This window comes from Conger conger, chromosome 14 (assembly GCF_963514075.1).
Source record: "Conger conger chromosome 14, fConCon1.1, whole genome shotgun sequence".
NCBI lineage: Eukaryota > Metazoa > Chordata > Actinopteri > Anguilliformes > Congridae > Conger > Conger conger.
The window spans coordinates 5,564,743-5,578,997 of NC_083773.1; positions in this window are offsets into that span (position 1 = coordinate 5,564,743).

Here is a 14,255-nt window from a genome sequence, read left to right on the forward strand (position 1 = left end):
GGCCCATTCTTCCATTGCAAATTGTTCCAGCTTGTCCAAATTGTGTGGTTTCCGAGCATTGATCACCCGCCACAGATTCTCAATAGGATTGAGATCTGGGCTCTGTGCGGGCCACTCCAGGACTTTGGTTTTGGTGTCCTTTAAGAACTGTTGGACCAATTTTGAGGTATGCTTTGGATCATTGTCTTGTTGGAAGTCCCAGCGACGACCTAAGCCTAGATTAAGAGCAGATTTCTTCATATTATCCCTCAAAATGTCAATATAATTTTCTTTTTTCATGATGCCATGCACCCGAACAAGGCTCCCTGTGCCTGAGGCTGCAAAACAGCCCCACAGCATGATGCTCCCACCACCATGTTTAACTGTGGGAACTGTGTTCATAGGGTTGAAGGCCTCGCCCTTTCTTCGCCAAACATAAGCAACATCCATGTGGCCAAACAGTTCCAGTTTAGTCTCATCACACCAAAGGACAGACTTCCAAAACTCATCTTTACCTGTCAAATGTTCACGGGCAAACCTCAGTCTGGCTCTGATGTGCCGCTCTTTGAGTAAAGGGGTTCTTCTGGGACGATAGCCCTGAATCCCACAACAATGAAGAGCCCTCACAACTGTGTTCCTAGAAACATTAACTCCAGAAGAGGCCAGGTCAGCAACAATCATCTTGGCAGATGTCCGGGGCTTCTTGTTGACATCTCTGACTATTTTCCTCTCCAGAGTTCTTGAAATCTTGCGCTTTCGACCACGCCCAGAATTTGTCACTTTGTAATGATACAGCTGTTCTAGACACTGTAAAACGCTTGGAAATGGCAGTATAGCCTTCCCCCTTATTATGAGCCTCCACTATCTTCTTTCTGAGCTCAAGACTGATTTCCTTTGTCTTTGGCATGGTGAGTAAGAGTAGTCCCTCTCAATGTGTTCAAGTACCCTGTTCTTTGAAGTCCCTTAAGTAAAGCTCAATGCTGATTGACTGCACAGGTGTGGTTTGAAAGCTAATTGGTTGATTGTATGTGTTTTGAAAGCAAAAATGCACATGGGGGCTAATATTTTTGACCACCCCATTTTTCACTATATTTGATATAAAGCAAGTCTGAAAATGTATTTTACATTCCAAAATGTACCAAAAGCTACTAAATAGCACTGGTGAATGTTTTAGCAATAATGCAAGCATTGGGCAGAATTTTAGGAAAATGTTCATAATTCCTGGGGGGCTAATAATTTTGGCCTCAACTGTAGCTTGCGTGGTGGCGCCCTCTAGAGTAACTGAAAACGTCTATCAGAGCAACAGTACATCAACGTGCATTCACATTTTTTATTTTCGATTCGGATTACGTTTGATTAGAAAATAGCTAATTCATCTAAAACATCGAAATAACAGCAAACGAGCGAACATGGCCTATTTTATAATAATAATAATAATAATAATAATAATAATAATAATGGCAGCACGGATGGTGCAGTGGGTAGCACTGCCGCCTCACAGCAAGGAGGTCCTGGGTCCGAATCCCCGTCGGCCGGGGCCTCTCTGTGCGGAGTTTGCATGTTCTCCCCGTGTCTGCGTGGGTTTCCTCCGGGTACTCCGGTTTCCTCCCACAGTCCAAAGACATGCACGTTAGGCTGATTGGAGAGTCTAAATTGCCCATAGGTATGAGTGTGTGAGTGAATGGTGCGTGTGCCCTGCGATAGACTGGCGACCTGTCCAGGGTGTATTCCTGCCTTTCGCCCAATGTATGCTGGGATAGGCTCCAGCCCCCCTGCGACCCTGAGCAGGATAAGCAGGTTCAGATAATGGATGGATGGATGGATGGATAATAATAATAATAATAATAATAATAATAATAATACTTTATTTATATAGCAGCTTTCATACATGCAATTGTGGGACGACACTGATTGTGGGAAAAGATACTGTTATTCCATAGCTGGCCCATAATATTTTGCACAAGCCGCCAGTGCGTCAAATGTACCGGACTAGGCCCAAATATGCTGGCTACCTGGGTATTTATATATTAAATTATATCAATAACGAATAATTCGCATTCCCCTTAGGAGAATTTTAAAAAAAACCAACTATGAGTTTTCCGTTAAAATTATCACGTCACTGTATTTTCAGTGAGTAGGACTACGTCACAGTGGAAAGTTGTTTTTTTAAATAAATACGGGGTTTTCACGTCGGCATGATCATAAACCTACCTACTTCACGAAGCTCGTTCGTCATTACAACCCAGTCGATTTTATAACTTATTAACATTCGTATTCGCATTCTTGATAACGGAAAATTTGTTTCGGTCTGAAATTGTAAGTCTTACGAAATATATTTTCCATGTCGAGCGAGTAAGCTGTGTTAAGTTTTGTTTTCATCTAGCTAGAATTCCGTACGAAACCCCATTGCAAGAGCAGCTAAATGCGGTGTTTGATGAATGTTTGGGGAAATGTGTTGGCTATAAGGGCTATACCATGTGTGTTTCATTTTTTCTCAGCTCAATTCAGTCGCGGGGATCGCTGTTATCATCATTATATCGCTTGTGGTGAGTTCTTTTTTACTTAACGTAATATATTGTTGCGCTAACAATGTTATTTTCCGGAGCGATATTAGGCTATAATACACCATCCAAAATGTACGTTAAATGTTAATTTGCTCATGGAACGTTTATGGAATACATATCATGTAATTAACCTACTTATTTTCCTTTAGCGTCTTGTTGGCTACAACGCAGCCAAAAATTATTTATATATTTTTCACTTTGCCCTGTGTGCACTTAAACATTGTTACAAGACCATTGTAAATCCCTTCCTATCATTGAAAAAGGCTCACTGACATGTTGACTCAGCCTCTGTCTGTGTTTATAGTCCTTAAATTCTAGTTTCAAAATGTACAATTGACGGCCATCACTGCGCAGCTGTACAATAATTCAAGCTCAATGGTTGAACAATGGTTCTAACTGCCATAGCCAATGGCGTGGGGGCTTATTCAGATCGTTCGCGTGTAGCTGCCCAATTTGCACTCCAGACAAGCAATCCATAAAGCTGTGTACTGTTGCTTATTATATCTAGTTATAGAACAATAGCAGTTTTATTGGTAGCAACACGCAAATTAGCCATAGTTAGTGAATTTACAAATCCACCTGAGGCAATACGAACATAGTAGAACGCGTTGTTGCACAGGCCTTGTGTCTCAGGTGGATATTTGTAAATTCGGCAAGCTAACTCTGTTAGTCTGTGTCTAACTTTGCTTGTTGCTACCAATAACAAACTGGTATCAACTAGATATGTATTATTCGCTTGGATAATCAGCAGTAGTAGTTTACAGTTTCAGTGATAGCTTGTCTGGAGTGCAATTTGAGCAGCTACACATGTTGAATCATGCGTGTTTACCCAAACCGAACTATTCTTGGCTTGGATAATAAGCAATAGTACACTGAGTTTCAGTGATTGCTTGTCTGGAGTACAATTTGGGCAGCGACACGAACAATCAGAAAAAGCCCCCAGAATGCCATTTGCTGTGGCAGTTGGAACCATTTTTCAACCAATGAGCTTTAATTGGTGTACAGCTGTGCAATGTTTTGATGCATTTGACAGCCTGACAAATGTACACTTTGAAACCTGAATTTAAACACAGGCAGAGGGTGAGTCAACATGTGAGTGAGCCTTTTTCAATGATAGGAAGAGATTTAAAATGGTCTTGTAACTATGTAACACAAAAATCTTACCTATTGCACCTTTAATTGTCCTGTCTGTGATTGATTTTTCTTCCGTTCATTCTTCTCCAGGTTGAAAACAGGAAATGCCAAAATCTTTTAAATTTTTAATTTTTTTAGACATTAACTACCACTTTACATGACTTAGCTAGCCTACTCTACTGCCTTTTAGGATGTGATGAAATTTTATGTTTCATTTCCATTTTAACATTGCTTTCAAAGTGAGCGAGACAAAGAACAATAAGAAGATTCAGAAACTTCCGCAGGAACTGATTGCCTGCAAGAACTCTGCTTCAGGTCAGATCGGTTGTAATGGGCAGTTTGGCCAGCTGATTAACAATGATGCTAACACTGTGGCACTTGGCATCTCACAACTACACACTCACGGCGACATGGCTCAGGCAGTAAGAGCAGTCGTCTGGCAGTCGGAGGGTTGCCGGTTCGATCCCCTGCCCGGGCTGTGTCGAAGTGTCCCTGAGCAAGACACCTAACCCCCAAATGCTCTTGATGAGCTGGTCGGTGCCTTGCATGGCAGCCAATTGCTGTGAGTGTGTGAGTGTGTGTATGAATGGGTGAATTGTACAGCGCTTTGGATAAAGGCGCTATATAAATGCCAACCATTTACACACAGAATTGTGTTTTTTGTGGAATCGATGGGTAAACATATTCTTAGCTATTTTGACAAAGTGATGAATGTCCTCTTTTGAACAGGAATCGTCCAGCTGTCTTGTAGAGGAGGTAATTCAAAGCGACACTGCAACATCGTCCAGGCCTTGTCGAAGGAACTTTCAGCCATGAGAAATAGTTGCCGGAAAGAAGCAGCAAAGGCTGAGGAAGAAGGACTTAAGGAAGCAGAGCTGTCAGAGATGGCCTTAAGGAAACTGATGAGATTCATGCCAAAGAAGAGGAAGGACAAGGTGCTGGCTGCTATAGCCGTAAAGGTCGAGATGGGTGAGGAGAAGCTGACAGCCATGGAGCACATCTGTCAGGCTAAGGAGGATGAACTGGCTGCTGTAAGCGAGCAGTATGAGGCCGCAATGAACAATCTGACAGTCGAGATACAGCGTGGACAGGAGAGAGGACAAAGCCTGGAGACTATGACACAAACATGCGGGAAGAAGGAGGAGGATCTGGCTGCCATGTCAGAGCTGTGTCAAGCCAAGGAAGACAAACTGACAGACTTGACCAAGCTGTACGAGGCTACAAGGGACAACCTGGAAGCAGAGAGGCAGCTTGGAGAGGAGAGAGGGAAACACTTTGAGACTATGGTGCAGATAGGCAGGGACAAGGAGCAGGAGCTTGCTGCCATGACAGGAAAGAATAAGACGAGCAAAGAGAAGCTGGCAACCATGTCACAGCTGTGTCAGACCACGGAGAAGGCACTGACAGACTTGACCTACCGGTTTGAGGCTACAACGGACAAACTGGCAGCAGAGAGGCAGCTTGGAGAGGAGAGGGGGAAACACCTGGAGACTTTGACGCAGTTATGCAGGGACAAGGAGCAGGAGCTGGCTGCCATAACTTCAAAACATGAGAAAAGCGAAGAGAAGCTGGCAACTATGTCAGAGCTGTGTCAGACCACGGAGAAGACATTGACAGACTTGACCAAGCTGTATGAGGCTACGAGTGCCAACCTGGCAGCAGAGAGGCAGCTTGTAGAGGAGAAAGAAGAAGACCTGGAGACTGTGACGCAGTTATGCAGGAACAAGGAGGAGGAGCTTGCTGACATGACTTTGAAGTTTGAGACCGGGGAGAAGAAGCTAGCGGCCATGTCAGAGCTGTGTCAGACCACGGAGAAGGCAATGACAGACTTGACCTACCGGTTTGAGGCTACAACGGACAAACTGACAGCAGAGAGGCAGCTTGGAGAGGAGAGGGGGAAACACCTGGAGACTTTGACGCAGTTATGCAGGGACAAGGAGCAGGAGCTGGCTGCCATAACTTCAAAACATGAGAAAAGCGAAAAGAAGCTGGCAACCATGTCAGAGCTGTGTCAGACCACGGAGAAGACATTGACAGACTTGACCAAGCTGTATGAGGCTACGAGTGCCAACCTGGCAGCAGAGAGGCAGCTTGTAGAGGAGAAAGAAGAAGACCTGGAAACTATGGTGCAGATATGCAGCGACAAGGAGCAGGAGCTGGCTGCCATAACTTCAAAACATGAGAAAAGCGAAGAGAAGCTGGCAACTATGTCAGAGCTGTGTCAGACCACGGAGAAGACATTGACAGACTTGACCAAGCTGTATGAGGCTACGAGTGCCAACCTGGCAGCAGAGAGGCAGCTTGTAGAGGAGAAAGAAGAAGACCTGGAGACTGTGACGCAGTTATGCAGGAACAAGGAGCAGGAGCTGGCTGCCATGACTTTGAAGTTTGAGACCGGGGAGGGGAAGCTGGCGGCCATGTCAGAGCTATGGCAGATCACGGAGAAGGCACTGACAGACTTGACCTACCTGCACGAGGCTACAATAGACAACCTGGTATCCGATAAACAGCTTGGAGAGGAGAGAGGAGAAAGCCTTGAGACTCTGTCACAAATATGCAGGAACAAGGAGGAGGATCTGGCTGCCATGACTTTGAAGTTTGAGACCGGGGAGGAGAAGCTAGCGGCCATGTCAGAGCTGTGTCAGGCCAGGGAAGAAAAACTGACTATCATGACCTACCTGTATGAGTCTGCAAGGGAGAACCAGGCATATGAGAAGCAGCTTGGAGAGGAGAGAGCAGAAAGCCTTGAGACTGTGACGCAGTTATGCAGGGACAAGGAGCAGGAGCTGGCTGCCATGACTTTTAAGTTTGAGACCGGGGAGGAGAAGCTGGCGGCCATGATAGAGCTGTGTCAGGCCCAGGAAGACAAACTGAATGGCATGACCAAGCTGTACGAGGCTACAAGGGACAACCTGGCATCCGAGAAGAAGCTTGGAGAGGAGAGAGCAGAAAGCCTTGAAACTGTGACGCAGTTATGCAGGGACAAGGAGCAGGAGCTGGCCGCCATGACTTTGAAGTTTGAGACCGGGGAGGGGAAGCTGGCGGCCATGTCAGAGCTATGGCAGATCACGGAGAAGGCACTGACAGACTTGACCTACCTGCACGAGGCTACAATAGACAACCTGGTATCCGATAAACAGCTTGGAGAGGAGAGAGGAGAAAGCCTTGAGACTCTGTCACAAATATGCAGGAACAAGGAGGAGGATCTGGCTGCCATGACTTTGAAGTTTGAGACCGGGGAGGAGAAGCTAGCGGCCATGTCAGAGCTATGTCAGGCCAGGGAAGAAAAACTGACTATCATGACCTACCTGTATGAGTCTGCAAGGGAGAACCAGGCATATGAGAAGCAGCTTGGAGAGGAGAGAGCAGAAAGCCTTGAGACTGTGACGCAGTTATGCAGGGACAAGGAGCAGGAGCTGGCTGACATGACTTTGAAGTTTGAGACCTGGGAGGAGAAGCTGGCGGCCATGATAGAGCTGTGTCAGGCCAAGGAAGACAAACTGAATGGCATGACCAAGCTGTACGAGTCTACAAGGGACAACCTGGCATCCGAGAAGCAGCTTGGACAGGAGAGAGGAGAAAACCTTGAGACTGTGATGCAGTTATGCAGGGACAAGGAGGAGGCTCTGGGTTCTGTGACTTTAAAGCCTGGCACAAGCGAAGAGAAGCTGCCGGCCATGTCAGACCTGTTCCAGACCATTCCGAAGAAACTGACAGATTTGACCTCCCAGTCTGAGGCTAAAAAGGAAAAACTGGAGTCCCTGGTATGGCTTGCTCAGCAGAATATGATCAGTCTGGAGGCCGTGATGCAGCTCTTTCAGGACAAGGAGCAGGAGCTGGCTGCTATGACTTTGAAGTTTGAGACCGGGGTGGAGAAGCTGATTGCCATGTCAGAGCTGTGTCAGACCACGGAATGGAATCTGAATGAAATGACACAGCTGTATGAAGCTGCAATGAACAATCTGACAGACTGTCGAACGGGGGGAGGGGGGGCAGGTGGAGGTAGACTGTCGAACAAGAGGAGGGGGGGCAGGAGGAGGTAGACTGTCGAACGGGGGGAGGGGGGGCAGGTGGAGGTAGACTGTCGAACGGGGGGAGGGGGGGCAGGTGGAGGTAGACTGTTGAACGGGGGGAGGGGGGGCAGGTGGAGGTAGACTGTTGAAGGGGGGGGGGGAAGCTGGTCTGCTTATTCTTTGCATTTACATACACTAAATAGCCGCTAGTCTACTGATAAGTGTCAAGAGAGCAATAACAAACAATTACAGACCTGGGACCTGTAGTGGGTCGCAGTACAGTGGTTAAACTCATGACACCCCACACTGGTAAGTGCCCTGGGGGGGATGGTGGGGGTACCTAGCAGTGTGGGGTGTAGTGGGTTGTGGCGCAGTGCAGACACTTAAACCTACTACACCCCACACTGGTAAGTACCCTGGGGGAGATGGTGGGGGTACCGAGCAGCAGACAATCATGGAGCCAGAAACCAGAGATTACTTCTTCATAGCCCAGGTGAATAATAACTATCAACACAGTGCAATCCATCACATCTGCCCAGTGTTACTTAGGACAGTTTACCATTGGCCATTTCTTACATAGCTTTAATAGATTATTAATGCGTGCATTTCACCCATTCATTAATGCTTAACTGTTACCACCAGTGAACCATTGGCTGTCTCTCCTTTCAGAGCACACTAACCCTCTTCAAAACGCAGGATCTTCATTCCTCTTGTTGTCTCCAGGCCGTGGCCCAAGAGCTGCAGATGGCCCTGAAAGATCAGCCAATGGCAGCAGGCAGCCTGCAGAAGACGTGAGTATAGAAGCCAACCGAGTCTACCTACAGTGGTTGTGGTTTAATGCTGTGCTTGTCTTATTTCCAGGTTTGCTGAGGCTGTTTTTCAAAAGGTTGCCGTCAAGAGACCTCCAGCCTTCACATCAAGCTCTGGTTTCTCCACGAAGCAGGAGGTCCTCCGTGGGAAAAGTTCTGCTACTAGCACACCTCACAATATACAGTATTAGCTATTTACGATACATCAATGCACAAGTACAATGTTCTTGCAATGTTTCTCTCCTGTTGAAGGAAAGGGTCGGGAGCTGAAGCTGAAGCTGTCCCAGAAGCAGGGCGGCCATCAGCAGTGGTAAGTGGCAAACAGGATGCCCTGTACATGGAAATAACCACCCTGACAGTGACAGGACATTGATTTGACTGTTCTTTTAAAAATGCCAGTAACTAACTATCGTTATGTCTTGATATGTAATTTATATATAACAGACATCAGTCAAGTGTGAGACAAGGGGATGTTTGTATATCCCGCTTTTATCCAAAGCGCTGTACAATTGATGCTTCTCATTCACCCATTCATACTCACACCTGCACACACACCAACGGCGATTGGCTGCCATGTAAGGCACCCTGGGAGTGTCAAAGTGTCCCTGGGCAAGACACCTGCCTTGTTAGGTGTCTTGCCCAGGGACACTTTAACACTCCCAGGGTGAGATCAAACCGGCAACCTTTCGACTGCTCTTACCACCTAAGCCAATTGAATGACTAATTTTAAAATACTGGGATCCTTTGGTGGGCAAAATATGTTTAATTGTGTTCAGCTTCAGGACGTATTTGGGGATTGAGTAGTTTTTGGAATGAGTGATGAATGTGTGTTTTGCTCTCCCTGATTTTGTTGCAGGACTACAGCTCAGCAAAACAAAGAGCACAGGGGGGGGGAAGAAAGACCCCAATGGGTGAAGGCATTTGGGAATTACCGCCCCAACCAATGGATTACTGATGGACAGGTGAACAACTATCGCTGCAGCCAGGTGCAGGTGAGGAAGCTCTGCCAACATTCATACTCTGTACTAATAGCAAGTGCTGATAGTAACAGAATATAGGGAGGTAAAGCGGATAATTTTGTAGAACGCATATACAGAATGCAAACGGCACACTCTTATCCAGCGCTAATGCAGAGGTGCAATACAATGTGCTAAATCAGAGCTAATACTGTATTATTCTTTGTGTACATTCATACACATGGGTATGGTCTCACAAACTGCTCCCTGTCTCTCCCCAGATGGCCAGCAGAAGACTGTGGAAGAATGCAGCGTAGAGCAGTTCAGGCAACAAGAGTTGGGGCACCACTTCCGGTTGTTCAGAGGGCTCCATTGCTTCCTCCTGATGCTGTTCCTCCAGGGGAAGAGCTGGCTCACGCACAGGACCCCGGGCCGGGACCCACACCGCGTTCCGGTTCCTGTTCGACTTTCTCCTCGTCCGGGGGCTCCCTCCAGGCGTCACCCACGGGTAGGCACGCAGGCCGGTCCGGTGTAGGGTTCACTCCTCCCGACCTCCTTCGGACCGGAACACATACAGCGGCTGCAGCTGATCAAACGGGGAGACCACCTCGGGGCCAGCTTACCTCGCTCCTGGCGCCTGAAGTTCCGCACCAGCACCCGGTCCCCCAGCAAAGCCGCTGCTACTATGAATGTCGTTGTTATAAGCCTGGAGCGGAGCGTGCAGGTGCTCCGGCCACCAATAACCCTGACTCTAAGCCTGTTCGCCCTCCTGAGGAGTTTGGTTGAACTGCTCGCAGGCCCCATTGCCCTGCTGGTGGTAGGGGATAGTGCGGATCTTAGTGCACCCATAGAGCTTACAGAATGACGCCACTGAGGAGAACTCGAAGGCCGTTCGGGGCTGCACCAAGCTGGACCATGGCCTCCACCTCCAGCCAGTAGAACCACCGACGCAGGACTACCTCCACCTTGTTGGCTCCCAGGTGGCCCAAGGCCTGATGGTACCACTGCCAGATGCTGCGTGCCACCCACAGTGGCCCATCTACCAGGGGATCTTCCGACCGGCGTTACAGGATCCGCCCCTCTACCCGCAACTGCTCTCACTCCCTCCTCCACCTACCCTCCTCCGGTGGGGCCAACCTCCACTCCTATCCCTGCTGTACCCGCTGCAGAACCGACCAGTCCCACACGTTGTGGCGGGAGTGGGTTGAAGGTAGTTGTGGGTAGGATCCTGTACCGCCTGTTGGAAGAACCCCTACTAGATGGGCCACTGTGGCAGGTGCTTTTGCTTGCCTTTGTCCGCCAGTGGCACCATCAGGCCTTGGGCCACCTGGGAGCCAACAAGGTGGAGGTTGTCCTGTCAGCGGTCCTACTGGCTGGAGTTGGGGAAAGACGGCCGGCAGTGGAGGCCGAGCCGGAGGTACTGGTCCCCCTGGTCCCCCTCTCCATCTATCCGCTGGAGCTGGTGGCCATGGACCAGCTTTGTGCAGCACTGGGGCTTCATTCTGTGAGCTCTATGGGTGCACTAAGATCCGCACTATCCCCTACCACCAGCAGGGCGAAGGGGCTTGTGAGCGGTTTAACCAAACCCTGCTATCTCTCCTGGGGTCTCTCCAGGAGGGCGAACAGGGCCGGTGGCTGGAGCGCCTGCCCACTCTGCTCAAGGCTTATAACAACGGCATTCACAGCAGCTTAAGATCTTGCCGTTATTGCTGGGGGACCTGGTGCTTGTGTGAACTTCAGGCGCCGGGAGCGAGGTAAGCTGGCCCCGAGGTGGTCTCCCCGTCAGTTTGTTGTTGCCCGCCGGCTGCAGCTGGAGCGGCCGCTGTATGTGTTCCGGCCCGAAGGAGGTCGAGAGGAGTGGACCCCAGACCGGACCCACCTGCGTGCCTGTCCAGTGGGCGACGCCTGGAAGGAGCCCCCAGACGAGGAGGAAGCCAAACGGGACCAGGAAGCAGGACCACTGAGGTGGAACCCGGTGTGGGTCCTGTACATGAGCCAGTGTTTCCCCAAGAGGAACAGTGTCAGGAAAAGGCGGAAGTGGTGCCCCTCGGGGTCAGTCCGGCACCTGTGACGCGAGCCGAGTCGAGTCGCATCCCACCCTTAGATTTCTGTTTGTGTGCGTGTGTGTGTGTGTTTGTGTGCCTCTGTGTGTGTGTGTGTGTGTGTGTGCCTCTGTGTGTGTGTGTGCGTGTGTGTGTGTGTGTGTTTGTGTGCCTCTGTGTGTGTGTGTGTGTGTGTGTTTGTGTGCCTCTGTGTGTGCGTGTGTGTGTGTGTGTTTGTGTGTTTGTGTGCCTCTGTGTGTGTGTGTGTGTGTATGTGTGTGTGCGCCTCTGTGTGTGCATGTGTGTGAGTGTGTGTGTGCATGTGTGTGTGTGTTTGTGTGCCTCTGTGTGTGTGTGTGTTTTTGTGTGCCTCTGTGTGTGTGTGTGTATGTGAGTGTCCGTGTGTGCCTCTATGCATAGGTGAGTGTGTGTGCATGTGTGTGTGTACATCTGTGCGTGCATGTGTGTGTGTGTGTATTCGCCTCTGTGTACGTGAGTGTGTGTGTGCATGTCGGAGCTGGTTGAGACGCTGTTGACGCTTTTGGTTTGATACGCACCTACGTGTCTACGCACTCCCTGTTTGTGGTGTTGTGTGTTTGCAAAGGGACGAAGGAGATTAAGTGTTGTTTTTAGTGCTTTGAATCAGAGGCTAATATTAGTTTGCTGCTGCTATTTTAAACGCGGTGAGTAGATTTGCTTTTAAGGTGAAAACCTTTGTTGCCATTAGGGGGCAGAGAGGGAATTTCCCCCCTTTTTTCCTTTGTTAGCACTCGGCTGTACGCCGGTTAGATAATCAGACCCTATCAAGCTGACAAGGTTTTTTTGGGGGGTTTTCGCCCTCTTGGAAGCAAATCCTGTTGGTGGTTAGTTTGCCTCCAACATAAGGGTTACAGTTAACTTAGTTGTATATTTTGGGTGTGTGAGTGAGTGTGTGCCTCTGTGTGTGCATGTGTATGAGTGTGTGAACCCCCCTCTCCCCGGTGTGTTGATCCCCATGTGGCCTGGGGTTATTCGGTGGGTGGGGCCACCACACAAGCAGGAGGGTGATGGAGACAGGAGGGGGTGGCTGCCCTGTCATGAGTGGTTTTAAAAATTGTATTAAAGACTCTGCTTACATTATCCCTGTGTTCTGGTTGTTTGTGGTGGGCGGATTCCGGTACCTGTGGTAGCGGGGTAGCAGGGCAAGCTAGTGCGACTCCTGACCCTCCAACATATGCTCACTACAGACTGCTAGTCTAAACCATGTATGCTCACTACAGACTGCTAGTCTAAACCATGTATGCTCACTACAGACTGCTAGTCTAAACCACGTATGCTCACTACAGACTGCTAGTCTAAACCATGTATGCTCACTACAGACTGCTAGTCTAAACCATGCATGCTCACTACAGACTGCTAGTCTAAACCATGTATGCTCACTACAGACTGCTAGTCTAAACCATGTATGCTCACTACAGACTGCTAGTCTAAACCATGTATGCTCACTACAGACTGCTAGTCTAAACCATGTATGCTCACTACAGACTGCTAGTCTAAACCATGTATGCTCACTACAGACTGCTAGTCTAAACCATGTATGCTCACTACAGACTGCTAGTCTAAACCATGTATGCTCACTACAGACTGCTAGTCTAAGCCATGTACGCTCACTACAGACTGCTAGTCTAATCCGTGTATGCTCACTACAGACTGCTAATCTAAAACCCCTCCACCCTTCCTGCTAATCTGTCACATCTTAAATCTGGAAGCTGTTGTCATCCCATAATTCTGATCATACAATATTGGCTGGCTCTCCAAGCTGCTAGTAACGGTGTTGTAAAATGTACATTTTTAAAATATAAACTTTGGTTTGCACTGGTTCCCCAAACAGAGTGAGTGAGATTTATCTCAGGGCCCTGTCAGGCTTGGCATAGCCCGGCGTCATGATCACCCCTCGGCTCAGCAGCCATTTTCAGGAGACCAGCCGGCCGAGCATCTCTGGAGCGCCGCCATTTTGTGAAGATTTTCCATTTGTATTTTCCACCTTATTGACAGTGTCTGTACTCACGCACTCACCGTTACCGGAGAGGAGGCGCTTCTGAACGGAAAAATCCGGGGAAAGCCCACCGTCAGCCCGGCCCGGCGGGTAGCCGTTCCGTAGGTGTGCCCACCTGCCCTCTTAATTAGCGCTCTTCTCCGCGGGACAGGCGCGTGTAACGGCCGCCGGTACGCGGCGATCTCCACGGTAACGCTGCCTCAAGGACAGCACCTAAACCACATTACTGACTGCAAACCCTGTGGAGGATTCCCCCTACATACGACGTATCAGACACACCCTTTCACAGCACCTAAACCACATTACTGACTGCAAACCCTGTGGAGGATTCCCCCTAAATATGACATATCAGACACCCTTCCACAGAACCTAAACCACATTACTGACTGTATACCCTGTGGAGGATTCAGGACAATTCATTAATAATAAATAATTAGGTAATAATTTCAAACTCTCATCCTTAGGAATCCGAGGAGTATGTGTTGAGAAAAAAAAAAGACTGGCCTGTTGCAGAAGGTAGCAAAACACAATCCGTATTTTTATAGCACTAATATTAACATTCATGGGAAAGTGAGGTTACAGCTTCCTGGAGATGTGTACATGCAGCTTTGCAGTGCGATTTCAGTAAATTGGACATTTCTTTTGGAGAGCGATGTTAAACTACTGTTATGTGAAGCACAATTTAGGTGGTACTGATTCCTAAACTACTGGGAATTTTACCAG